Source organism: Phyllostomus hastatus, unplaced genomic scaffold (genome assembly GCF_019186645.2).
Source record: "Phyllostomus hastatus isolate PE091 unplaced genomic scaffold, TTU_PhHast_1.1 phas_contig_125, whole genome shotgun sequence".
In the NCBI taxonomy this organism is placed as follows: Eukaryota; Metazoa; Chordata; class Mammalia; order Chiroptera; family Phyllostomidae; genus Phyllostomus; species Phyllostomus hastatus.
This window is the reverse complement of record NW_025333560.1, coordinates 70,762-97,739: the sequence shown is the minus strand read 5'-3', so window position 1 is coordinate 97,739 and position 26,978 is coordinate 70,762. Positions and strand designations below refer to the sequence as shown.

The window sequence follows — 26,978 nt, the reverse complement described above, 5'->3', positions numbered from 1 at the left end:
CCCAGGGAAAACCCTGATCACACACTCCAGGGAGAGGGTCTGCAGGAACCCCAGAAGCCACGGGAGCTGGGGAAGGACACTCACTAGTGGCCCCAGTCAGCCTGGGGACCTGACATGGGCCCCCAGCAGCTTCTGGGACCCTCTGGGAGTCCCCTGATTCTGCAATCACAGATAAGTAATATATCTACACTTTGGAATCAAACAAACTAACTTCTCAAAAATCAATGTGTGAATTTAGATCCAAAACGGAAGTGAAAGAATGCTTTCAATGAATGATCATATAAATATTACACATCAGCCCTACAAAATGGAATATTAACAACCATGAATGAACATCTTAGAAAAGAAAAAAAGTGAAGACATAGAAACCACTTAAGTGTCCTCCCACACATGCTGAGATGAAGGTGTGGCAACCTGTGCGATGAAGTGTCACTTGGCCACAGAGATTAAATCCTGTCAGTGCAGTGACACAGAGGCATCGTGAGCATGTCATGCTTCATGGGGTAAGTCAGACCCCACAGCACAAGGACCGTACAACTGCACTCGTATGTGGGTGAAATGTGAAACTCTGCACTGTCATATGTATTAACTATATTGACCTTGTAATTAAAAATTTTTCCTGCAAACTGAACTCAGAGTCTGAATAGCTTCACCAGTAAGTGCTTCTGAACACATATGCATGTATGAAACACATACACACAGACAGGAACCTATACACAACAGCCTTACACAATCATCTCCTGAGAACAGAGAAGAAAGGCACATGCCCCAGCTGACTTTATCAGGCCAGAAATAAATTGATGACAAAACCAAACGAGGGAGGTACCAGGAGGGGACCTCACAGGGAAGCCCTCTCACGTGAATTCAGGTGCAGAGTCCTAAACAAAGTATCACCAAGATACATCAAAGCATAAACTGTGTCATCCATCCCGACCAGGTAGGTATTGATTTCAGGAATGTGGGTTGGTTTCATATTTTTAAAAAATCAATCCATAGAATTCAAACATTAAAACTAATAGCAAAAAATAAAAAATAAAAAGAAATATCAACAGATGCAAAACTTTTGTTGAAATACGGCACCAATTTATAGTGAAATACTCTTCAGAAATAAAAGACATTTTGTATCATTTATCAAAGCACCTTTCAAAAGCTTTATAAAGGAAATAATGCTTAAAGATAATAACTTGAAAACGTTTTGCCTGTAACTGAGCGTGGGACAAACACTGTCACCATGGATCTGAGCCTGCCCACAGCCTCGCCACACCCTTGCCTCCCAGGTTTGTCAGCCCTGCCCTTTGCCCAGGTTTTGGGGGTGGAGGAGGAGCCCCTCTGCAAAAGAGAAATGACACCCCCACTCCCACTGCCTTCCTCTGTGGGTCAGAGGAGCCCGCCCATCCCAGGACCCTGCCCAGCCACAGGCAGCGCCCAGCAGCCATGGTCCAGAGCAGTTTGCTCCTGCACAGCACCAGCTGTGGGGCAGGTCCCACCCCCACCCTTGCTTCAGATGCCACTCCCACACCTGCCCCTGCACCTGTGCCTCCAGCATCCACCACAGCATCTTCTGATCCTGCACCTGCTGGTGCAACCAAGCAGGAGAACTAGTGGGAACTCCCATCAACAGACAGGACTTCCAGACTTTCTTCCCCATCAAACTGTTTGAAGACACAACAAGTGCACTTGTGACAGGTCAGTTCTCTGAGAATATGGTCACAGAGATTCTGTCGATGGGCTATGAACCAGGGCAAGTGATGGCAGCCTGGACAATGACCCAGGCAGCTGCAATATATCTTTAAAGAGAACACCAGAGACAGAGAAAGTCAGGCTGTGCTTGCTCCCCCTCCAGCAGCTAGTTCTGGGGCTCCTCAGCCCAGGGCCCTGTCCCTGCAGAGTCTGAGACAGTAATAAATGAGGGACCAGGGGGTTTCCATGGACAGGACATTGAGGAGCCCCTGACAACCCCCACCCCCCATGCACCCTGGATCCCCAGCTGTTGAGTTGCTGGTGTCTCTCAGCTTTAGAAGAACAAGTTCATGAGTTCTGTGCCTCCCACTAAAAGCAGAGCACACAGCTCTTAATTATTTCTGGGTGGAGACCATTTTCATCCCTGCCACCTGGTGGGTGAACTTGAACATTCTGCAGCTAAGTGACAGAAGCCAGAGAGATAATATCATGATTTCTGTGACTGCATTTGTATGAAGCATCCAAGAGGAGGAAACCCACAGAGACAGGAGTCAGGTGGGCTTGTCAGGGGCTGATGAGGAGGAGAGATGGGAGACTGACAGCTTTGGGATATATGGGTGTGTTGTTAGACAAATTTCTTGTTAAAACAAGATAAAACTGTGGTTCAGACACTATGAATATTGCATTCTAGCAAATTCTATATTTGAAAAGGCTCCATTCTATGTTACAGGAACATATCTCACTAAAAAGAAATGCAAGTCAATTGCCATGGTCCCCTGCTGATCCTTTTTTGCCTTACAAGTGGCCCCACATCCCCAGGCATTTTCATGAGAGATGGGACTCCCACCAGGTCTGAGGTTCCCAGTGCTCAGGCTCAGCCACTGGTGAAAGTCTCACCCTCACTCCTCAGTGTGGTGAGTCCAGGATCCATGACAAGCAGCGTCCTTCCTGTCTCCTCTCAGTCTGGGCTCACCTGCCATCAATCAAGGATGCCCTCTGGCTTCTGATGCCCCATGAGGGCTTGGGGGATATTTTTGTGGCTGCCTAGTAGCCCTTCTTCCCCCAAGTCTCTCAAGCCCGTGTCTTAATCAGACCCAAAAATAACAAAGATGGAGCCTCGTCATGTCTCAGGCTCCGCTCTCTTCCTTCTCTTCCCCTGAAATGATGAACACACTCAGACCTCGGACTCCAAGTCCCTATTTCTGTGAACCAGTTCCCCTCCACAGTCACACCCACATGAAGACCCAGGACATTGTGGGGGGTGTGACCCCATCAGCCTCCTCTCTGGCCTCCTGTGGACCCTCACTCCCAGCTGAGGGGTTTACTCCCATGCACCTGAACTTACCTGTCACAGACCCTCTCTGCACAAAGCCCTTCCACGGGTCTCCACCTCACTCCAGCACATCCAAGTAGGGTCCACCTGACCCTCCATGTTGTTGGGGATCAGGCTGAGCTAACCTCTCTGTCCTAATCAGAAACAACTGGTCCCTACAAAGCAGACCCTTCCCAGTGCCCACCTCCCCTCCCCCAGACTCACACACCTGGGTCACAGCCACACTGGGCTTGTCATGGGTGTCCCCTGAGTCCACCGGAACAGAGCACACTCTCTGCACAACTCCTACACCAAGATAATGACAAGGAAACGTTTCCACCTCTTCACTCAGCTTCAATGGTATTTGTGTTATGGGGTTTGTGTTGGGTTTCATGAGAAATTCTCATAAACCACACAGAGTACTGATTAGCTCATCACCTCAGTGTTAGATTCGGGCTGGAGTTTTATCACAGTTCATCATCCATTCCTCACTCCTATAGCCCATTCCCACAGAATGTCATCTTCTCAAAGCAGCAACTGCTCACACCTTCCTTTACTGAAAAGTGTTCCATTACCTGAAAGATTAAACCCAGGAGTCCCTGCAGGGAGCAGAGGCCCCCATGTGTCCAGGGCCCAGCACAGCCTGGTGACTCACAGCTCCTAGAATAATCACCCTCTTCCTGGTCGAGGGTCCTCTCAACCCCCTGTGCTGACCCCCTAGTGTGTCCTGGTCCCTCCCTCATCTGCAGGTCTCCACACTCCATGGCATCCACCTGTATACAGTCTCTGTGCTCTATTCTTCTCCTTCTCTGAAACTTACCAAAACGACACCCATGTCATCCATTGCATAAATAATGGCACTGTCTGATGTCGCTAAACAACACAGGTGTGTCCATGGGAAATCGGACACTTTCCCTAATGAACCTCATGCCTGGACTGGGCACCTGCTCAGGAAACATGGGCCAGATACTGGGACTGACAAAGGATGTAGGAAAAATTCTCATTTACATTGTCTCCAAATAAAGGAAGTGAATTGCCCAAGGTCACACTGGTTTCTGAAGAGGCAGAGTCAGAACTGGAACAGAAACTGGGCTGCTCCTGGGAGCTGCCTGTTGCCCCCTAACCTCATGATCTGGACCTGGGTGTCTCATGAGGTGGAGGTAGTGTGTGCAGGGTCTAGTGAGACTCAGATCTGGTCTGAAAGGTCCCAGATCCTGCTGTCTCCTCGACCATCCTTCAGGCAACACAGATTGCAGCTGCAGAGGAAACCGAGTTTTCTCACAGAGCTGGGATCTTGTCACACCCTGTGTCTGTCTATCCACCTGGGCCCTGTGGACTTCATGCATCATCTGCCCCACAGGGGGACCCTGGGAGACATGTCATGACACTGACCTTCATTGCTCTTTTCTGTCTTGGTGAGTTTTGGGAGAAAAGACAGGAAAGGGTCCCCTCCCCTCCCAGGTCTAGAACCCAGGAGGTTCAATGGGGACAGGACTCCAAGGGGAAGGAAAAGTGGCTCAGGGGCCCAGACCAGGCCTGGAGCTTTGGTGGATGGAGTGAAAGATAATCTCACAGGGACTCTCTTCCAGGGCTGTGTCAGGGCCCATGGGACCAGGTCTAGGCAGGTGAGTCCTCCCCGAGACCTACTGCTTCAGCACAATAATGCCCCTGGGCAGCTGGGAGACACACGGTGGGTCTGGACCGGTGGACACCAATGTGGGAAGGGCCTTTCGAGTGACAGCTGGGGAAACTGAGGGGACAAGAACACCCGTTGCACTTGCAAGTCTGATTGCTTTCCAGGAGTTCTCCCCAAACCCTCCATCTGGGCTGACCCAGGCCCTATGGTCAGCAAGAGAAGTCCTGTGACCATCTCGTGTCAGGGGTCTCTGCAGGGGAGTGGCTATATCCTGTATAAAGAGACGGGGCTCTCATCCCATGGAAATGAGGATCCCACAGGCCTCCAGCAACAAGACTGGGTTCCTCATTCAGTCCATAAACTCACAGAACACAGGGCTGTACCAGTGTGCCTGCACCACTGGGGACATGCTGTCTGAGAGGAGTGAGGCCCTGCTCCTGGTGGTGACAGGTAAGGGGGAACCTGGGCCTCCCTACTGCAGGCTCCTCTTCAGAGGATGAAGGGGACAGAGTGTGGCTTTAGGGGGCCTCACCCCTCACAGCCCACTACTGGGGAAGATGGGGTGATGGTTCCCTTTAACTCAGATCCTCCTTCTCCCTAAGAAGTGGACAGCACACCCTCCCTCTCAGCCCACCCAGGCCCAGTGGTGGCCTCAGGAGGGAACGTGTCCCTCTTGTGCAGCTCACAGTCCACATGGGACACTTTCCACCTGCAGAAGGAGAGAAGGGGCTGAGCCTCCCCTAAACAAAGGAAATTGGAGCAGAGATCCTACAGTGGGAGCTGGCAGGCTGTCTTCTCTGTGAGACCAGTGAGCTCCTCCCATGGGGGGCACCTACAGATGTTATGGTTCCTCCAGCCCCAACCCCAATGTGTGGTCACAGCCCAGTGGTCCTCTGCACCTCAAGGTCACAGGTGAGGTGGCCCACACTTGGGCTCAATTCTTTCCTGTGCCCCAAATAACTGACCTAAACTTTCTGTCTCTTAAGCCCTGGGGGTTTTGGGGATAAGTGACAGTGGTTCACTGGGGACAGAACCACAGGCAGAAGACTTAATGAGGGACATGTGAGAGATCTCCCTGGAGCCCCAGTGGGTGGTAGGTGTGTCTGTCCCCTGAGTAACAATGACCTTCTCCCCAAGTGTGTATAGGGAGCTCTCCTTCTCAGCCCAGGCAGGCCCCCTGCTTCTGCCTGGAGACAGTCTGACCCTCCAGTGTCACATGGAGCCCAGCTTTAACAGATTCACTCTGACCAAGGACCAGGGGCCCATACCCCCCCCAACATCTTCATGTGCAGCTCAACCCCTACTTCCCCCTGGGCCCTGTGAACCTCACCCATGGGGGCCAGTACACATGCTACAGTGGACACAACCTCTCCTATGTATGGACCACTCCCCAGTGCCCCCCTTGGACATCCTGATTGCAGGTGAGGAGCCCTGCCCCCTATCCTAACTGCCTGCTCAAGACTCTGGCCCAGGATGACCATGGCGGTGGGTGGGGGGTCCAGGTGAGGGCCCTAGACCAGAGTCAGAGACAACAGAGGTTTACAGAAGGGAGTGAGAAAGGGGGGTGAGGGGCATGGAGAAAAAAGATGCCCACTCATAGGGACTGAGAGGAGCTGAGAGGGGTCACTGATAGTGTCCCTGGACAAGGACAGTGTTCCTCAGCTAAGGGTCAAGGGTATGGACAAAGGATGACCCTCTACACATCACAGCCCTCCTCTCCCTAGAAATATACAGAAAACCCTCCCACTCTGCCCAGCCAGGGCCCTCAGTGCCCTGGGGTGTGAATGTGACCCTGCAGTGTGGATCTGAGGTCAGGGCTGATACCTTTCACCTGCACAGGGAGGGGTCCCTGGATCCTTCTTAGAAGCTTTGTGTGCAGGACACGGCTGCCCCCTCTCAGGCCAACTTCACTATCAGCCCTGTGACCTGGAACCACAATGGGACCTACAGGTGCTACAGCTCACACAGCTCCTACTCCCTTCCTGCTGTCACAGCCCAGTGACCCTCTGGAGTTTGTGATCTCAGCTGAGCAACTCCTACCTCATGTCCTTTGAGGGAGCAGACTCTGTCCCCAGACAGCTCTGGGCTGGGATGGGAAGAAGGGTGAAACAGTGAGGCCATCAATAGGGAGAATCCCACCCCATTAAGTGATGGAGAAGACACGGAGTGTCCCACCCTCTTGATGCCTCACCCCACCTGAGGGTCCATCCAGTGCTGGTGTGTGCAGGGAGGAGACTGAAGTGTGTGAAGGGGCAACATCTGGGGGACATCTATTGGACTACAGGAGACATGAGGAGGCAAGCACACCCACAGCCTACCCTGTTTCCTGGTTCCTGCACCAGTCAGGGTCTGCAAATCCTCACCCACACAGACCATATAAATTCATTTTTTGACCAAGCTCAATTTTCTGAGCATTTTGATGGCCAGGGTTTTAAACTGTCCATCAGATAGTTTGACTATCTCCTCCTCACATAGCTCTCTTTCTGGAGTTTTGCTCTGTTTTGTTATTTGCCCGATTTCTTTCTCTGGGGGCACCTATTAGGTTGTAAGGGGCGGGGCCCTGGGTATTCAGCAGGGCAGGGTAGCCCTCTGTGCTGCACTGCAGAACTGCCTGTAAGGGAGGGGCCAGTGAAGGAACAATGGAGCTAGCCTGATGGGCTCTGACCCCTCTCTCCAAGGAACTCTCATGTGAGAATGGGAGTTTCCCCCACTGCAGCAACCACCACCGTAGTCCACAGTCAGCTCTGAGTCTCAGTTTCCCATTCAGCCAGCTCCGCCTACACGGTCCACTGCCTTGCTGTGGGTTATCTCCATGCACCCATCCTGCCAGTCTGGTTGGTGGTGTTGACTGTTTCTTTAATTCCTTGTTTGTTGGAGCCCCATGCAATTTGATTTTCTGGCATGTCTGGTAGCTTACTGATTTTAGATGGTTGTAATCCTCCTTTTGGTTGTGCAAAGAAGTGAAGGATTTATACCTATGCCTTCATCTTGGTCAAAACTCCAATTATTTATTTTTTAAACAAGAAAGAGGAAAAGAACATAACATGGAAATTATGTTCCTGAGTCAGAGACACAAGGAGCTAGCTGAGGTGGAACAATGAAAATGTAGATCCACTCCTTCATGTCCTGACATTCAGGACAAATTAAAGTCTCCCTTCTGCATCTGGGCTTTCCAAAGAAATGTAAGACCAGACCCCAGAGATGTCACCTCAGGGAATCAAGTTGGGTACCACTAGTTTCAGAGACACATTAAAGAGTTAAAGAGATGACCTAAGCCATCCTACATCTCCTCTCTCATATCCTATTGGTTTTCTTTTTCTTTAGAGCCACTGATCCTCTGGGATGATGGGAAAACAACTCAGATTCCAAGAGTACAGAGTAGGGGAAATTCTCAGTTATGGGGGTGTGCTCTGAGCATCAAAACCGGTCAATGAAATGCAAGTGCCCTGGTGGACATGCAGGGGGACTCGGGTGATCTGAGTTTGTCCTGACTTCTGTGACCTCTTTACCCACAATTCCTAGATGATCAACCCCAAGACTAAACAGTGGACAACCTCATCCACTTGGGTGTGTCTGGCTTGATCCTGGTGGTCCTCAGGTGGCTGCTGTGTGAAGCTTGGCACAGTCAGAGAAGACCCCACAATGCAGCCAGCAGCTGAACACAGGGGACAACAAACCCACCAGTCTGTGAGGTAGAGCCTGGAGAAGAGTCTGATGATCCCAAAAGCTCTGGAGGGAACTGTGGGTGCCCCTGGGAAAGAGTCTGCTGAGAATGTGGAGGGTGTGGGCGTGGTTCCCCTGCAGGGAGAGGCAGGGCTGCTGCTGCAGAGGCTTCTGCACAGTTAGACTGTGGGCGTCTCACCTCACTGCACTGCTGACTTTCCTTGACTGGCCTGGCTGTTCTCAACCCCGTGACCTGGGGCTCAGCCCACATCACAGGTTCAGACCCAAACCTGGGCTCACCCTCCATTTTTGGTCCACTTTCATGTAGGATATTTTTCTCATTTTTATTGTCCATATTCACTCATTTTGCATCTCATTTGGTCAGATTGGTCAGATGCAAAATCTTTTTTAAGCAACTGAATAAATGGATAAATATCAAAAATGGTTTGGCCAGGGTACTGGCGTGGTTCAGTGGGTTTGTGGCATTTGCCTAATTCCTGGGTGTAAATGCTCCTTGAGGACAGAGAGAGCAACCACCACCCTCTCCCCAGTGCCCGTGTCTTTCTCCTCCTCCAGCAACCTTACTGAGTCCCAGCCTCTCACCCTTCAGGGCCAGTGGGTTGCGGTTACCTGTAGGGATTACTTCCCCTGGACCTGCTCAGAGCTGACTCTGGGGGATGCAAGTGCCCTGGGGCAAGGCCTGCCCAGAGCGGCCCCACCCTGCCCTCAAGCATGGGTGGGCTCAGGATGTCTCACCCAGACCCTAAGCCAGTGCAGCGACACCCCTGCTGGCCATCAGGATCCTGGTCGACCTGCGAGGTGGGCAGCAGTGTCCAAGGGAGACACTGAGCCATCCTCCCCTTCCGCCCTCTTGGCCCCAGTGCTGCTGCACCAGGTCCTGGTCCTAGGGCTGCACCACCATTGCCAACAGCCACCGCACTCCTTTCCTGGACTGCCCAAAGCTCTTTCTAGTCCTCATCCCTCAAGTCAGCCTGTGGACCCAAACCGGTTAGTGCCCTGTGCCTGAAATGCCCCAAGCTGTGCTTACAAGTTCCCGGGTTGGGAGGAACTGCCAGCCACCACAAAAAACACAGGGGACAGAAGCGTTTCCCCTTTCCTCTCTGCTCCAAGTGCTTCACCCGCAGCAATTCCCTGTCCAAACTAGCCCACCACCACTCTGCTTCCCCTGTAACTCCTCCTGGAGCCCTGGGCCCACCCAGCGCCGTGCCCAGCAGCCTGGCGGGAGCTTACCGAACAGCCCCAGCGGACCCTCAACTGGACCCCAGCAGCTCCCAGCACCCCTTGCAGCCCGCCCAGAGCACCATCAACACCCCTGTTGTCATTGCTGCCTTCCGGGGATCCCCTGAGAACCCTGAGATGCCTCTCATCCCCCTCAAGAGTGCAAGGAAGAGGCCTGAGACTGAACTGAGGTCATCTGGACCTTGGCAATGGCCATCAGACATGGTTGGCTGGGGCCTGGGTCTATAAAGCCATAACCCATTTTAAAAAAAAGGAAAGAAAGAAAGAAAATAGAAAGTTTACCTACAACTGGCCAGAAACATTGAAAGATGAGGGTCAGACCTACAACTTGAGAATCCTGCCACAAGAGGGAGCCAGAAGCTCGAAGCTGCTCCATCCACACAAGGTCCCAGAAGTCCCAGAACACAGGCAGGACCAACAGAAACCATCTCTCCCCTGAGGGCAGCTGGTCAAGGTTGCAGGAGGTGACTGCAACGTCAGATACAAAAAGAGACCACAGCACTCCAAAGATCAGGAAGAATCAGAATCTCTGCCATCACCAAAGATCACAATGACTGAGACTGTCATTCTCAGGATGAGACACAGCCTAGAGCTTCCTGAGGAGCAGGGGCCATAGTTCACCCAAATGGGAGTCTTGCCCTCAGGAAAAGCCAGGTGAGTCCAGGAGAGACTGTGCTGCCACTGGCCCAGCAGAGAGTCTTCAAGGCCCTTCAGGAGGGGAGCCCTCACACCTGTCTCCCCTGAGGCTCCTTGCTGCTTAAATGTATCTTCTCATTAACCTTTAGCTCTCACAGCTCTGCCACCTCTCTGTGCCTGAGACTCCAGGTGACAGACGTGGGTGGGAACAGCAGGGGACTAGGAGTTTGAACCACCAGTCCCACCTAAGAGGTGTCTGTGTGTGAGGGGCGGGGGGGGGCGGCCTCAACCCTCAGGGCACCCCAGCCCCCTGCCACCACAGATGAGAACAAGTCTACCAAGACATGATCTGCTTGGGGAGGAAAGGTGGCCGATCTCTCAAAGGAGAAGGGCCAGAAGCCTGTTCCTCCATGGCCTTTTATTTGGTTCAATTTGCATAGGGATACAGAGCATATAGGTAAAGCTCTTCAATCATTTTCAGGCAGTAATGATCAAACAATAGAAAACATTCAAAGAACTCTGAGGGCTTATTTTGAGTCAGGGTCAGATAGCTAAAGGGCCATAAAAACTCAAGGAGCCAAACTCATTTCATGCTTGGACCCTTACCATTTAAATTGAGGATATTGGCAAAGTAGGTTCTACAGGATTTCATGCAGTCTTTCTTACCCTTGATTGGCCCGGGGAACTGCCAGTTCCTGCCCAGGGCTGCACCGCCCTCTCGCATTGTTTCAGGCTTAAATCAGGGAAGGAAAATAAGGCAGCCAAGGGATTAGGAGACTTCTTGCAGACAGAATGAGGCCTCAGGCTATGTCAAAGCCAAGGGGCAAGGATCTTTTTCTATAGCCCCCCAAGTGCTTCCCTGAGGGCCTCTTTGTGGCCATGCCTGTTTTAGTTTGCCCCCCCTTGAGGAATCTTACTTGTCATTGGCTAACCAGTCAACTGCCTGGAGGCAAGCAGGGTGAAGTAACATGGGACAGAGGAGGTGCCCCTACCAGGAAGATAAGCTTTGTCTCCTTAGTGGCTTATGGTCCCAAGGTCTTTTGACTCAGCTTTAGTCACAGGGGGTCACAGCTTCTGAAACCAGGCAAGGGGTTCCCAACAAACAGGGTCACAGGTTGGTATGTTGAATGTGGACAGGTCACATTTCCTTTCTTAGGCAGAGTTTCTGCCTCTGTTTCACAAAATGAGGTAAGTATTACTCCACAAAGTAGTTGTGAGGCTCACATACCATGATGCATGGGTCACAAAATACACACATAATTACTATCATTCACCATCTGCAACTTTTGGGACTGTACCCTCTCCAGATCACTGAAAGCAAAGAGCATTGATGTACGTTTTCCCCTCATTGTGGTTCCTTAAAAGGCTAAACTTCCCTGGAAAGTCAGAAAACATTTATGGGTCGAGTGGGGACCCTGGTAGCTCCCATTTCTTAGAGACAGTGTTGTCTACTTGTTGGGCTGGGGATCCCTGTAGCCCCAAGTGAGCGGAGCAAGTGAGACCCAGGATAGAGGAGGCTGGAAGGCAAGGACCCAGCAGGACCAGGCTTGCCAGGGGACACGTGTCTCTCTGCTGCCCATGGCTGGCTCTCTGATGTAGGCCACAGGTATGGAGAAAAAATGGCCAAGGCCCCTGGCTTGGGCTTGCTGTGCAGTTGCTCTGAGGAAAGTCCTTTATTTCAGCCCACATGGGAGATTCAGGGGTTGCTTCCAAAGTAGAAAGTTTTGAAAGAAACAGGAATACAGGTTACAGAACAAACAAGGGGGGCCTAGGATGATATACTATTATTGAAAAAAAAAAGCCCCCAGGTCCATCATGTCCACTGCCAGAGGAAAGACGTCTCTCAATGCCAGAGATTTGTGAAAAGGAAAGGAAATGTTTATTTAATGCTATACAAACTTAAAGTAGTGACCTAATGTCTTTATCAAAATCCCAAAGTCCCTTAAAACACCCACAAACAGACACAGTCCTTCCTTCCTTCCCCCTTTGCCCAGTCCAGAGTACCGTATCTCAGGAAAGGAAATAGAAGTCCATGGCTCAGGCAGTCCTCTGGTTATTCCCAGTTAGTACTCCATCTCGACTGGGAGACCTCCCTGGGTTCCCAGCATCCCCAGCTGAGTCGCCAGGATCTCTGCTAAAACCAGGTGGTGGTTCCCCCTTCTAAAGCTGCGGGAGTCCCTACTCTGGCAAAGGCACATGGTCCTCTCTCCCAGGGCCATGGGAGTCCCCATTCAGCCAAAACCGCGTGCTTATCCCCCTGCACAATGGCTGCAGTGGGGGTGGGGGGGGTCGCCACTCTGCCAAAGCTGAGTGGCAGTTCTCTGCTAAAGCCGCATGGTGATTCTCTCTTGCAGGGCTGCGGGAGTCTCCAGTCTGTCAAGGCCGTGTGGTTCTCTCTCCCTCAATAGCTGTGATCTTCTCTGCACTTCCACAGCCACATGGTTCTCTCCCTCATGGCTGCCATGTCTGGGTTTAAATCCCCGCACCAGTCTTCCTCTGCAGCCCCATTTCTGACTCCTCCTACACTGGGGCACACTTGCCCTCAATCTGCTGTCTTCTCCAGCTTTTCTGGTCTCCATCGTGGGTCTGGGCAGGTGTGACCCCATGTCATGGAGCCAATCTTCTCCGAGCTCCCACACAGGCACTGTAATTCGGGGGACCTGCCCCCCAGTCACATCTTGGGTGGGGGGAGGTCCCTTTCCATCCCCCTGGCCTTGAGCATGGCCATAGCTATTTAGCATATCTAAGTGACCAACCAAAGGCTATAGGTATGCTAAATGACCACGCCATGGATTAGCTGCAAAGCTGCCCTGCATGTTCTTGCTCTGTGTGCCCCTTCCCCCAACTCACACCTGTGGGAGAAGGGGTGGAGACATCTTAAAATCTCCTGGACACCTTAAGTTCTGAACCCCATTTCAAATGCCTATTTGGGGTCCCCCCTCTTGGCTGCACCCTGTAACATACACAGAACCACCTCCAGACAACTTCAGAGCAGTGATCCCAGGAATCTCAGGAGTGGAGGATTCAGAAACTGGGATGGCACAGCTGATGGGGCTCAGTGCACAATCTTCACTAACAGTCTGCTCCTGGAGGAGTGTCCCCACTGTCTTCTGGTGTCACTCTTTGCTATAAAAAAGTCTGGCCCCAGTGAGCTTATTATAGTGATTTACATTTTTCATAGAAAATAAGGTAAGGACTTTTTCTTTGGGACCCTGGTCAGTGCTTCTTGATTTTTTTTAATGGAAATTCACATAATACAATGTTAACCATTTTAATGTGTACCATTTGATGTAAAATAGGATTTTTTCCTTTTAATTCATCCTTCATTTGATTCATTGACCACAAGGACAAAATACAGATTTCACTTTTAAATACATGCCCCTGTCACTTAGCTGGTCTTCCTCATCTCTGTAAAATGTTCAATTACTGTTCTCTGGAGCTGTTACTAAATGTCTCGCTCACTTCTTTCCTTCTGAAACCATAGATACGACATTGGCCCTCCTCACTCTAGTCCCCAAGTACCTTCATTTCCCACTGCAGGTCTCTCTATAGTGCATTCTAGAAATTTCCTCAGCATTGTACTCTGCTGTCATAATTGGACTTTCAACTGTGTCTCAACCTTGATGGGAAGAATTATTTTAATGTGTCCATTCTATTAGGTTGTTCAGCTCTCAGAAATCTAATCAAAACTTTCTTTTGTAAAATAATTCATATTCCTGGCTCAAAGTTTGAATCTTGCCTTATTTTCCAGGTATTTAAACATGATCATCTTAATTTATTTTCATATTTCCTTACGTTGTTGCCTGTGACAGTCCCCAGTATCAGTAGATGATGTCCATAGTACTGTCTGTCCCCATTAGGATTTCTCCACTGCCCACTCTTGTAGGAGTCTCTCCCCTCACACACCTGCTCTCCTACAGTTTCTCAGGGGCTCTCCTGGGAGTCAGGCTGACCAGAGCCTGTGGCAGCTGCCCCTGCCCCATGTCATCCACTCTCTCAGACTCAGCACCTCCTCAGTATTCTGCCCACCAGGGCTGGTCCATGGGAGCCTCACACACACACACATGGGACAGACACCCATGGCTGACATACTGGACTCAATCTGTTTCAGGACACACAGGGGAGACTGCTCACTGCTGACCATGAACTTGGGTGAGTGGGCAGAGATATCCCAGACCCTGCACAGAAACACAGAGCAGGGACCACACTTCCAGCCTTGACCTGCTCCCTGACCCCCTTCCTGTGAGGACCTGGGGTCCCTTTCCTTTCACTCAGAGGCAGCGAATCATATCCCTATGACCTGTGGACTGTCCGGAGCATGACGGTCACTCAGTTTCAGTCTCTGTTCTCCACTGTGGTTCTCTCTCCATTTGGAGAACTTTCATTTCTCTTTCCCACATGTGTCTGTGCCTACATACATTAGAGCTGTTGTGAGCAGCTGTGCTTGGTATTCAGAGCACACAAGGTCTTGAGCAGGTGCTATAATCCTGTCCTGGACCCTGGACACCTTGATCCTCTCATGTCCCAGGCCACTCATGTCTCCATCTGGTCTGGAAATGGAAGTCTCCCTCCCATGAACCAGCACCACTGATCCACAGCCCCACTGAGAACTGGGATTTGGGACAAGATGGTCCAGATGAGGAAACTGAGGCAGAGACAGGATGTTACCACACAGATCACTCAGGCATTCGGTGATGGGTATTCCAATAAATATTTGTTAAGAGTAAAAATCAGAGCCTAGTCCCAATCAATGTCGCCTGAAGCTTAAAGGGAAGACCACAGCACAAGGAAGAAACTTGAACAGGGAAACAAGGGGCACTGAGGGGGCAGGGGTCACTCAGAGGCTTGTCCCCAGGAAGGTGGGGTGGACATGTTGCTAAGGAAAAATGAGAAGTTGGTGAGGGTGGCAGGGATGAGAAAAAAACCACACTCTGGGGCCAGAAGAAAGGATGTGTTTTGTTCCCTTATTTCTCTGTGTCTGTCCTTTGTGCTCATTGTCACAGTGACACTTGCCTGAACTGCACAGTGAGGAAGAGACTGTGTCTCTGCTGAGCTGAGCTCTCTAGCATCTTCCTGAAGCATCTTCAGGGCTTGGATGACCACTGTCCATGAGGTGGGGAACACATGGAAGGGCCAATGACTGGGCAGAGGGTGAGGGGAGCCCCATGGGGGAGGCTCTGACCTGGAAGAACTTGTCCTGGCCAACCTCACCTGCAAGGGGCATCTCAGGAGGCTCAGGGTCTACAACTTCCCTTATCGGGGAAATGAGAGCCAGACATGTGGAAAGTCACTGTTCCTCTTTCTGAGGGGATGCTGACTTGACAATCCCTGTGACAGGGACAGCCAGCCTCCCAGTGACCACACCCTGTGAGTCTGTCTACCCTGAGGACTCCGCGGTCTCTTCCTTCTGCACAGCTGGGCTCAGAGAAGAGACACCATGCCTCCCATCCTCACGGCCCTGCTTTGCCTTGGTGAGATGTGAGTGGGGAGGGGAAGCCCTGCTCTGTCAGGACCCCAGGACACAGGAGGCTCCTGGGGAGGAGGGTTCTGCTCAGGATTCAGGGCAAATCTCTCACGGGGACTCTCTTGCAGGGCTGAGCGTGGGCCTGAGGACCCCAGTGCAGGCAAGTGAGTCTGTCCCCAGGGGTCCCAGGACTGTCTCCACATAAAGGTCTAGGGGCTTTCCCATGAAGCAGCTGGGGATGAAGATCAGAAGTTCTGTGTTAATGGCTGGGGGATGTCAGGGTGGATACTGGGATGAGAGCTGGAGAATGGGAATGCAGAATATTTGGTGACCCAGACTCTGTTTCCCTCCAGGGACCCTCCCCAAACCCACCCTCTGGGCTGAGCCAGGCCCTGTGATCCCCTGGGGGAGCAATGTGACCCTCTGGTGTCAGGTCTCCCTTCAGGTCCAGAAGTTCCATCTGTATAAAGAGAAAAACCCAGCTCCCTGGGACACACAGGAGACACTGGATCCCGGGAACAAGGTCAGTTGCCCATCACGCACATGACAGAGCACAATGCAGAGAGATACCACTATTACTATCTCAGCCAAGATGTCTGGTTGGAACGCAGTGACCCCTGGAGCTCCTTGTCTTAGGTAAGGCCTCTGGCCCTGTTCTCTCTGTGCTCACTCAGCTCAGGGCCCTGTCCCTAGGAAAGTCAGGGACAGAAATAAATGAGGAGTGCAGGAGGCTCCACAGAAGGGAACAGCCCCTGAGAGGTGGAAAGAGACAGGGCTTCCAGCCCCTGAGCCCCCTGTTCTGAATCTCAGCAGAGAGAAAGAGCAGGAGGGAGGAGTGAGAGGTATGAGAAGTGAGGAGAAAGGTGATTAGACTGAGCAGAGAGGACAGATCCCCTCCCCCACTCACCTCCTGCATCTTCATCTCAGAGTCTGAGACCCTGCCCCCCCCCACTGGGCCCTCTTCCTGAGAGAGTAACTCCCTCCCTGGGTGTCCAGCTCTGCAGGCCCCTGGGCTCACCTGGAGCCTCCATCACTCAGTGCTCACCTGACAGTGAGGAGGGGCTGTGCCAGGCTCAGGAAGAGCTGGGGGCTCCCACCTACACTGAAGGTCTCCTGTCTGCTACATGGTTCTGGGTGCTCTTGTCTGTTCCTGCTCTTTTCTGAGAACTTTCATGCAGTGTGACAGTACACAGAGTAACAGTTTAATTTACATTATATGGAGTCAACCTTCAAATGTCTACATGCTCTTCCTATTTTCATAGGGAAGACATTTGTTGCAGAAAATAACTTCTTGTTACTATTAAGTCTTTATGTTACACTCATTTTAAATGAGGTTTTAGTGAACTTCAGAAGCATTTGATAGATATTTGTAAAACTGAGAAAATTTATAGACAACTTTCATAACTGCACATCTAATAATGTAATTTGTGAGTAAGCTGTTTGATTCCTTTATACAGTCTAAATGGTAGTAAGTACAGGTAGGAAAGCTATTGGTTTGGGGATATTTATTTTATAAGCAATATAGATTCCTAAAACTCCCTTTCTATTGTTTTTCAATTGCTTCCTCTGAAACACTGAGAAAATTATAATACCCACATGTGAAAGGTCATTTCACGTATTGCACACTGTACACCCATTTTTCTCACATCAAATCCCTCATGATAAAATTACCAAGTAAAAAGTTCCACAGCTTTATTTCTGAAAAAGTTTCATTCATAACGCAAATTATTTCAAGGCAAACTCATTAAGATGTCTGCATTTTACACTGAATGCACTATCGACCTTTTTGTTTCAATGTTTTTTTTATGTCCTTAGGGTTTTAACAGGAATGTTGTTGTTGTTTTCACTGACAGATATGCATCTCCTAAAAATTATCTTTTCTTTCTGATTTATAACTACATGAGACCCATTCCAGAGGCTTCCTGCTTTCAACCATTTGGATATTATTGTGAATGAATAACATTTATTGTCCATGTGCATTTTCTGAATTGCAGGAGCTGATATTTGCAATTTTTGTGTGGATCTTTGGAATTAGATAAATCAATAATTTTGTTACATCTTGTTTCTATATCAAGATGGGGAAGCAGATTCCCATAATTTTCTAGTTTTGCTACTTACAAAATCCTGCAACTTGGGGTAATTTCTCTGTTCCTCAAAGTTTGAAAAACCACAACTGCAGGCTTCCTTGGTTAGCAGTGTTGATAAGCAGTGTGTGGAAGTTGTGTATTGGGGTAAAAATCACATGATTAGCCGTCCATCCACAAAATCTTGCCAGTATTTCCAGAGTTTGTCCAAATGGAGAAGAAAACGGTGCCTGCCCCTTCTGGATTCCTGACCTGACCTCTGACCCCATGTTCCAAGGCCCTAAGTCCTAGCTCCCCTTCTCCTCTGCCCCCTCCCCACATCCCACAGAGGAGACTTCATTCCCCACTGAAGACCAGACTGGACCATCCTTCTGGGGATCTGCCTCCTTATGACCTGTTCATTTCAAGTCTCTTTCTCAGTCTCTCTTCTCTCTATTTTCACATACACACACATAATATATATTGGTGCTATACAAATATATGTAGGCACTGATGATGATATATAACTTAGTATTTGTGTAAGAGTGGATATGTGTGTAACTATATATACAGATTCATTTTATAGGACATTTTATAACATACTCCATAAAATGTACATATACAAGTATGGGCAAAAGGAGGTTTAAAGTTATTTGTACAAAAAGTAATACAACAATTAATACTAATAGCACAATAAATAACTCTGTATTTCAGGAATTCACAACTGAAAACCCTATATTTTCTCTAATATTGATATTAAATTTATGTGTCTACAACATACCTACAAATATTCACAGACATGCCCATACTTTTCATCTGGTCACTATATCTGCCATGGTGGTTTTATCACCATATAAAATGAATTAATGAAACAATAAACACATGAAAATGTCCAGGTGATGATTAAACAGCAGATCCCAGAGAGTGGGGTGAAGGAGACGCTGCCCCAGGCTTTCACCCCTTTGTGCGCCTGCCACTCAGGAGCCCCCAACACCACCCTTCCTCCATGGACCAGGGCCCCCACAGGTGGAAAACGTGGGATCTCTCAGCTCTAGAGCAATAAGCTTCTGGATCTTCAGCCTCAGACAGAATCCAGAGCACACAGCAGCTCTAAATTGTTCCTGAACTGAGACCATTTTTTCACTGATCCTGATCCTGAGAGGATCTGATCCTGATCCTCTTGGGCACAGCTCACTCTTGTCATGGCAGCTGAGAGCCAGAGCTGGATCAGATGTCCCAGGGACACTGACATCAAGGGGAGGGGAGAGCCTGGGGGGACATCAGAGTCCTGGACATTGGTGCGGCCTAACCATACTGAACTGTCTCCACATTTTCCAGGCTCCCACCCCAAGACTACACAGTGGAGAATCTCATCTGCATGGGCATGACTGAATTGGTCCTGGTGGTCCTAGGGGTGCTGCTGTTTCATGCTCGGGACAGCGATAGAATGTCCCAGGTTACAGCCAGGACATGAACACAGAGGGGACAGGGCACCATTCAGAGAGGGGGGAGCCGTGGAGCCCATCTGATGACCCAGGAGGTGGGGAAGGACAGTCTGGACCACAGGCTGGAAACTGTCTGCTGATGTGTCCAGGGGAGCAGACATGGCAGACGAGGTTTGGGGACAGGAAACATGAGCCGTGTTCCTGTGGAGACACTTCCTACATCCCACTGTGGGGCTGTCCCTCCTCATCCTCACTGCCTCCCCTTGACTGTCCCTCTGTTCTCATCCCTGTGACCTGAGGGGCTGCCCCACATGGCTGGTTTGGGTTTATATCTACACACCCCTTCATGCTGGATCCTATTCACATAAACAAAATGTGGTCTTTTCATAACCTGGCAAGCCTTTTTAAGCCATAAACAGCAAAGTACTGACAACAGCAACAGGGTGAATGAATGTCAACATTCTGCAGCTAAGTAACAGAAGCCAGAGAGAAAAGATAATGTTTTCTGTGACTGCGTTTGTATGAAGCATCCAGGAGGAGGAAACCCACAGAGACAGGAGTCAGGTGGGCTTGTCAGGGGCTGACAAGGAGGAGAGATGGGAGACTGACAGCTTTGTGTAATTTGAGGGCAAGATTACACAAATTCCTTATTAAAACAACATTAAAGTTGTGTTTGAACCCTGTGTATTGACTACATTCCAGTGAATTCTATATTTTAAAAGGCTCAATTTTATGTTATGTGATTTTACCATATTAATAAGAAAGGCAAGTCAATTGCCATGGACCCCTATGGATCCTTATTACCTTAGAAGGGGCTCCAGGCTGCAGAGCAGTCTCATGGGAGGCGGGACTCCCACCAGGTCTGAGATGCCCTCAGTGCCCAGTGCTCAGGCTCAGCCCCTGGTGGGATTCCCACCCTCACTCCTGAGTGTGCTGAGTCCAGGATCCAGGACAAGCAGCGTCCTTCCTGCCTCCTCTCAGTCTGGGCTCACCTGCCATCAACCAAGGATGCCCTGTAGCTTCTGATGCCTCCTGAGGGCTTGGGGAATTTGTATGCAGCTTCCAGATAGCCCTTCCTCCCACAAGTCTCTCAAGCCAATGTCTTCTTTTTTAAAAGATTTTATTTATTTTTTAGAGAGGCAAGGGAGGGAGAGAGAAAGAGAGAGAAAGAGAGAGAGAAACATCAATGTGCGGTTGCTGGGGGCCATGGCCTGCCACCCACGCATGTGCCCTCACTGGGAATCGAACCTACGACACTGGTTCGCAGCCCACACTCAATCCACTGAGCTACGCCAGCCAGGGCTCAAACCAATGTCTAAATCAGGCCCAGATATGACACAGATGGAGGCTCTTCATGTCTCAGGCTCTGCTGATTGTCAACACCTGTGAGAGCTGAGCTTGTCTTATCTTAAAACCTGTGAATGGTCTGAACTGGTGCTTTTCCTCAGCTTATGGAGATGAAATGAACAGTGTCAGATGCAGGGTCACCCCTCAGAGAGCAGGGCAGTGAGGAGGCAGTCATGCTCAGGGGCCTGGATGGGAGGGATGGAGGGATGGAGCAATCTCCGGCTCACAGAGATGAGGAAGTCAGTGAGAGGAAGTGTGAGGGAGGGACCAACCACCCACACTGCTAGGAGAGTGGGTGGCTCTTGCAGTGGGTCAGGTGACCATGTTGAAATTCTCTCCCCTACTTGGAGCCCTCCTTGGGATGGTCATTCCTGGGACAGCACCATCAGCTCCCCAGACCACGCAGGTGAAGCACAAAAGTACCCTCAGCTCTTCCCCCACTCGATGAACACACCCACAACTCTCACCCTGAGACCTTTCTGCCACCCAGTTCCCCTCCACAGTCACACTCAGGTGAAGACCCAGGACATTGTGGGGGTGTTACCCCATCAGCCTCCTCGCTGGCTGCCTGAGGACTCCTTCCCAGCTGAGGGTTTTACTCTGGTTCACCTGAACTTACCTGTCATGGACCCTCCCTGCCCAAAGCATTTCCAGATGGTGGAGACATCCAAACACCTCAACCTAATGGTCAGTGTTGTTGGAGATCAGGCTGAGCTAACCTCTCCATCCCAAACAGAGACAATTGGTCCCTACAGAGCAGACCCTTCCCAGCGCCCATCTTCCCTCCCCAGACTCACACACCTGGGTCACAGCCACACTGGGCTTGTCATGTGTATCCCCTAGCCCACTGGAGCACAGTGGACTCTCTGCACACCTCCTAGACTGAGATAATGACAATGAAATGTTCCTGCCTCTTTTCACTCCACTTCAAATGTATTTGTGTTATGAGATTTGTATAAGGTATCATCAGAAATTCTCATAAACCACAGAGAGTACTGATCAGCTCGTTACCTTGGTGTGAGATTAGGCCTGGAGTTTTATCACAGTTCATCATCCATTCCTCACTCCTATAGCCCATTCCCACAGAACACCATCTTCTCAAAGCAGCAACCTGCTCACACATTCCTTTACTGAAAAGTGTTCCATTATCTGAAAGATCAAACCCAGGAGTCCCTGCAGGGAGTAGAGGCCCCATGTGCCCAGGGCCCAGCACACTCTGTGGCTCACAGCTCTCAGAATAATCACCCTCTTCCTGGTCGAGGGTCCTCTCAATCCCCTGTGCTGACCACTAGTGTGTCCTGGACCCTCCCTCATCTGCAAGTCCTCACACTCCATGACATCCACCTTATGGAGTCTCTGTGCTCCATTCTTCTCATTCTCTGAAACTTCCCAAAATGACCCCCACATCATCCATTGCCTACACGTTTGTACTGTCTGATGTCACTAACCAGCACTGCATTTGTCAAGGGGAGGGATCAGTCACCTTCCCCAATGAATTTTGTGGCTGGACTGGGCACCTGCTCAGTAAATATTGGCCGCTTTCCAGGATGGAGAAAGGCCGGAAGAAACTTTGCATTTACATTGTCTCAGGAAAAGGAAGTGAATTGCCCACAGTTACATGGGCTGTAAAACAGGCAGAGTCAGAATGCAAGAGGAACTGGGCAGCTCCTGAGTCCTGCCCAGCATCCTCTGCCCTCATGCTCTGGACAGGGTTCACCCTCTGGACTTGGGCGTCACATGAGGTGGAGGCAGCACCTTTGGGGTCTGCTGAGACTCAGATCTGGCCTGAAAGGTGCCAGAACCTGCTGTCTCCTCCACCACCCCTCAGGGAGGGAAGGTTGCAACTGAGGAAGAAACTGCAACTTGTCACACAGAGCCCAGACCTTGGTACAGCCTGTGTGTCTGTCTGTCCTGCAGGGCTCAGGGACATTTTATGTCATCTGTACCACTGGGAACCCTGGCAGACAGTGTGATGACCCTGACCTTCATTGCTCTTCTGGGTCTCGGTGAGTTCTGGGGAAAACAGAAGGATGGGGTCTTCTGCACTCCCAGATCTAGGACTCAGGAGGGTCAGTGGGGGCAGAAATTCTAAGGAGAGAAGATACCAGCTCAGCAGGGGCCCAGACCCGGCCTGGAGCTTCTGTGTGGGGGTGAAGGACAATCTCACAGGGATTCTCTTCCAGGGCTGTGTCAGGGCCCTTGGGACCAGGTCCAGGCAGGTGAGTTCTTGCCCAAACCTCCTGGTTTAGCACAAAGTTGCCCCTGGGCAGCTGGGGGACACACAGTGGGCCTGGGCTGATGGTGACCCATCTCACTAGGACATGGAGTGACAACTGGGGAAACTGAGGGGACAAGAACACCCCCTGACACTGCAAGTCTGATTTCTTCCCAGGAGTACCCCCCAAACCGTCTATCTGGGCTGACCCAGGCCCCAGGGTCAGACATGGGAGCCCTGTGACCATCTGGTGTCAGGGGTCTCTGCAGGCAGATGGCTACCTTCTGTATAAAGACAGGGTCTCTCAACCCTTGGATACAAGGATCCCACAGACCTCCAGCAACAAGACTGGGTTCCTCATTCAGTCCATGAGCTCACAGTACACAGGGCTGTACCAGTGTGCATACAGCACTGGGCGCAAGCTGTCTGAGAGGAGTGAGCCCCTGCTCCTGGTGATGACAGGTAAGGGGGAAACTGTATCTCTTTTCCACTGCAGGCTCCTCCTCAAAGGATGAAGGGGACAAACTGTGGTTTTAGGGGGCATCACCCCTCACAGCTCACACCTGGGGAAGGTGGGATAACAATCTTCTTTAACTCAGATCCTCCTTCTCCCTCAGGAGTGGACAGAGCACCCTCCCTCTCAGCCGACCCAGGCCCGGTGGTGGCCTCAGGAGGGAATGTGTCCCTATTGTGCAGCTCACAGTCCACATGGGACACTTTCCTCCTGCTGAAGGAGGGAGAGGCTGAGCTGCCCCAACACAGGAATTCGGAATGGAATTACAGTGCTAGGAGATGGCAGGCTGTCTTCCCTGTGGGCCCCATGAACACCTCCCGGGGGGGACCTATAGATGCTATGGTTCCTCCAGCTACAACCCTAATGTGTGGTCACAGCCCAGTGTCCCTCTGCACCTCGAGGTCACAGGTGAGGTGGCCCACACTTGGCTTCAATTCTTTCCTGGGCCCCAAATTTCTGATATAAACCTTCTGCTTAGTAAAGCCCTGGGGGTTGTGGGATCACTGACAGAGGTTTACTGGAAACAGAACCACAAGCAGGAGACTTAGGGAGGGACAAGTGAGAGCTCTCCCTGCAGCCCCAGTGGGTGGTGGGTGTGTGTGTCCCCTGAGTGACAATGACTTTCTCCCCAGGTGTGTACAGGGAGCCCTCTCTCTCAGCCAAGCCAGGCCCCCTGCTGCTGCCTGGAGACAGCCTGACCCTCCAGTGTCTCTCAGAGCCTGGCTTTGACAGATTTGCTCTGACCAAGGATGAGGGGCCCACACCCCTCCAGAATCTCCATGGGCAGCACAGCCCTGACTTCCCCCTGGGCCCTCTGAACCTTACTCACAGGGGCCGGTACAGGTGCTACAGTGGACACAACCTCTCCTATGTGTGGTCGGCCCCCAGCATTCCCCTGGACATCCTGATTGCAGGTGAGGAGCCCTGAGCAGCCCCTGTCCTGACTGTCTGCTTAGGGCTCTGGCCCTTGGTCACCATGGTGGTGATGGGGTCCAGAATCAGGTCCTGAAGTAGAGACTGAGAGGACTAAGGTTTTGAGGAGGAGGGAGGGATGGGCATGGAGATAAAAGTTGCCCACAGAGGGACAGAGAGATGACAGGAGTCACACACAGTGTCCCTGGGGAAGGACACAGTCCCCCAGCTCAGGGTCAAGGGTATTTAATGAGGGGACTCTCTGCATATCACATCCCTCCTCTCCCCAGGAATGTACAGGAAACCCTCCCTCTCAGCCCAGCCAGGGCCCTCAGTGTCCTGGGGAGCAAATGTGACCCTGCAGTGTCGATCTGAGGAAAGGGCTGATACCTTCCACCTGCACAGGGAGGGGTCCCTGGATCCTCCACAGCAGCTTCATCTGCAAGACACAGCTGTCCCCTCTCACGCCAACTTCACCATCAGCCCTGTGACCTCAGGCCACAGTGGGACCTACAGGTGCTACAGCTCACACAGCTCCTCCCCCTTCCAGCTGTCAGAGCCCAGTGACCCCCTGGAGCTCCTGATCTCAGGTGAGGGATTCCTGCCCCATGTGCTTTAAAGGAGCAGACTCTGTTCCAGGACAGCTGAGGGCTGGGATGGGAAGAAGGGTGAAACAGTGAGGTCATCAAAGGGGGAATCCCACCCCATAAAGAGATGGAGAAGATGGGGATTCCCCACCCTCTCCATGACTCCCCTCACCTGAGGGTCCATCCAGTGCTGGTGTGGAGGGAGGAGACTGAAATGTGTGAAGGGAGAACATTTGTGGGACAACAAATGTTGGACTACAGGAGACATGAAGGCTCAGGCACACCCCCCCCCACACACACAGCCTCCCCTGGTTCCTGTGTCATGCAGCAGCTGGGGTCTGCAGACCCTCCTCCACACAGGCAAACTTCATGTCTGTTGGGTAGCAGAGTCCTCTTAGCCTAGAGGAGACACAGATGCCACCAGGCTTCTGCTATTTCTCACTTTGTACTTCAACACATCAAATAGTTCCGGAAGGCCTTGTTTCCTAAAGTCCTGGGAATAAAGGTGGAGACATTAGGAAGGGGCCTCATGTATCAAGCAGCAGGGTGGTCACTGAGTCCCATGTGATCAGTGGGGAGGAAATACATGAAGTGGAAGATGCCCAGCTCAGGTGGGGAGAAAAGAGCAGGAGCCACTCCTGCTTCTGTGTGTGTTGCTGATTCAAGGCCCCAAAGTTGTCCCGGTTCCTGTGGAATAAATCCCACATAGGAGATGGAGTCAGGGAGGCCTCCCCTTTATGGCTCAGGGTGATAGAGATCTTCTGACTGTCTAAACCCAAGTGGAGTGGCTCAGCCCCCTTGAACTGAATCCCAGTGACAAACTCCCACCTGTATCTGGGACTTGCTTCTCCCATCTTCAGAGCAGAATCCAATCCAGGATTAGAAAAAGCTCAGTCAGTTTAAAACTTTGCTGCCAGTAAATTCCTGTGTGAGAAAAAACATGACCCACTCTGAGCTTGACCTGTCTCCTTGGGGACCACTGTCATTATGTGGGTGTGGGAGGACAGCAGGGTTTCTAGTCCTTTTCCATGAGCACCAAGTGGTCAGCTGGCTCAGGTCATCCTCCAAACATCTCCCATCAGACCTCCTGCCAGTGTCCCCTTCCTTCTCCCAATGTTCCCTATACTGCATGTTACTTCATTTGTCACATCATCAAGGCCTGTCTGTGATCTATAGATATCTGTATTTTCATACAGGTGTGCATCTGAAGATATTATTTTCTTATTTCTCTTTTTGCAACTTTTTTACCAATCTTCCAATTAGATTACAAACTGAATAAGCACTTAGAGGTTGTTAACTTTGGTAATTCTCAATATCAAAAATGTCTGTGTTGTACATAGTCAATTATTTATTGTTTAAAAAAGAAAGACTGATAGAAAGAAGAAAGGAATGAGACAGGGAATTTATGTTCCCGAGTCAGGAACACAAGGACCTAGGTGAAGTGGAGCAATAAAAATGTACATTCACCCATCACTCCTTCACGTCCTGACATTCTGGACAAATTAAAGTCCCCCACGTGCATCTTGGCTGTCCTAAACAATGCAAGACCAGACCCCAGAGATGGTCACCTCAGGGAATTGAGTTGGGTACCATTAGTTTCAGAGACACATTAAACATGAGAAAAGAAGTAACCTAAAAAATCCTACATCTCTTCTCTCATATCCTATAGATTTTCTTTTCCTCTGGAGCAGCTGATCCTCTGGGACGATGGAAACACAACTCAGATTCCAAGACTAGAGAGTAGGGGGGATTCTCAGTTATGGGGTTGTGCTCAGAGTATCAAAATGGGTCCATGAGATGCAGGTGCCCCTGGTGGACATGCAGGAGGACTGGGTTGATCTGAGTGTGTCCTGACTTCTGTGACCTCTTTACCCATAATTCTTAGGTTATCAACCCCAAGACTACACAGTGGGGAACCTCATCCGGTTGGGTGTGTCTGGCTTGATCCTAGTGGTCCTCGGGGTGCTGCTGTGGGAAGCTTGGCACAGTTGGAGAAGACCCCACAGTGCAGCCAGCAGCTGAACACAGGGGACAACAAACCCACCAGTCAGCGAGGTGGAGCCTGGAGAAGAGTCTGACGATTTCAAGCAGCTCTGGAGGGAACTGTGGGAACCAATGGGAAAGAGTCTGCTGAGAATGTGGAGGGTATGGGCATGGTTCCCGTGCAGGGAGAGGCAGGGCTGGTGCTGCAGAGGCTTCTCCACAGTTAGACTGTGGGCATCTCACCTCACTGCACTGCTGACC

General features: G+C 50.8%; 1 pseudogene; it reads left to right on the top strand.

Moving 5' to 3' along the window:
- Positions 1-4,927: 4,927 nt before the first annotated feature.
- LOC123825100 lies at positions 4,928-26,756 on the top strand (annotated as a pseudogene).
- The last annotated feature ends 222 nt before the right edge of the window (positions 26,757-26,978 follow it).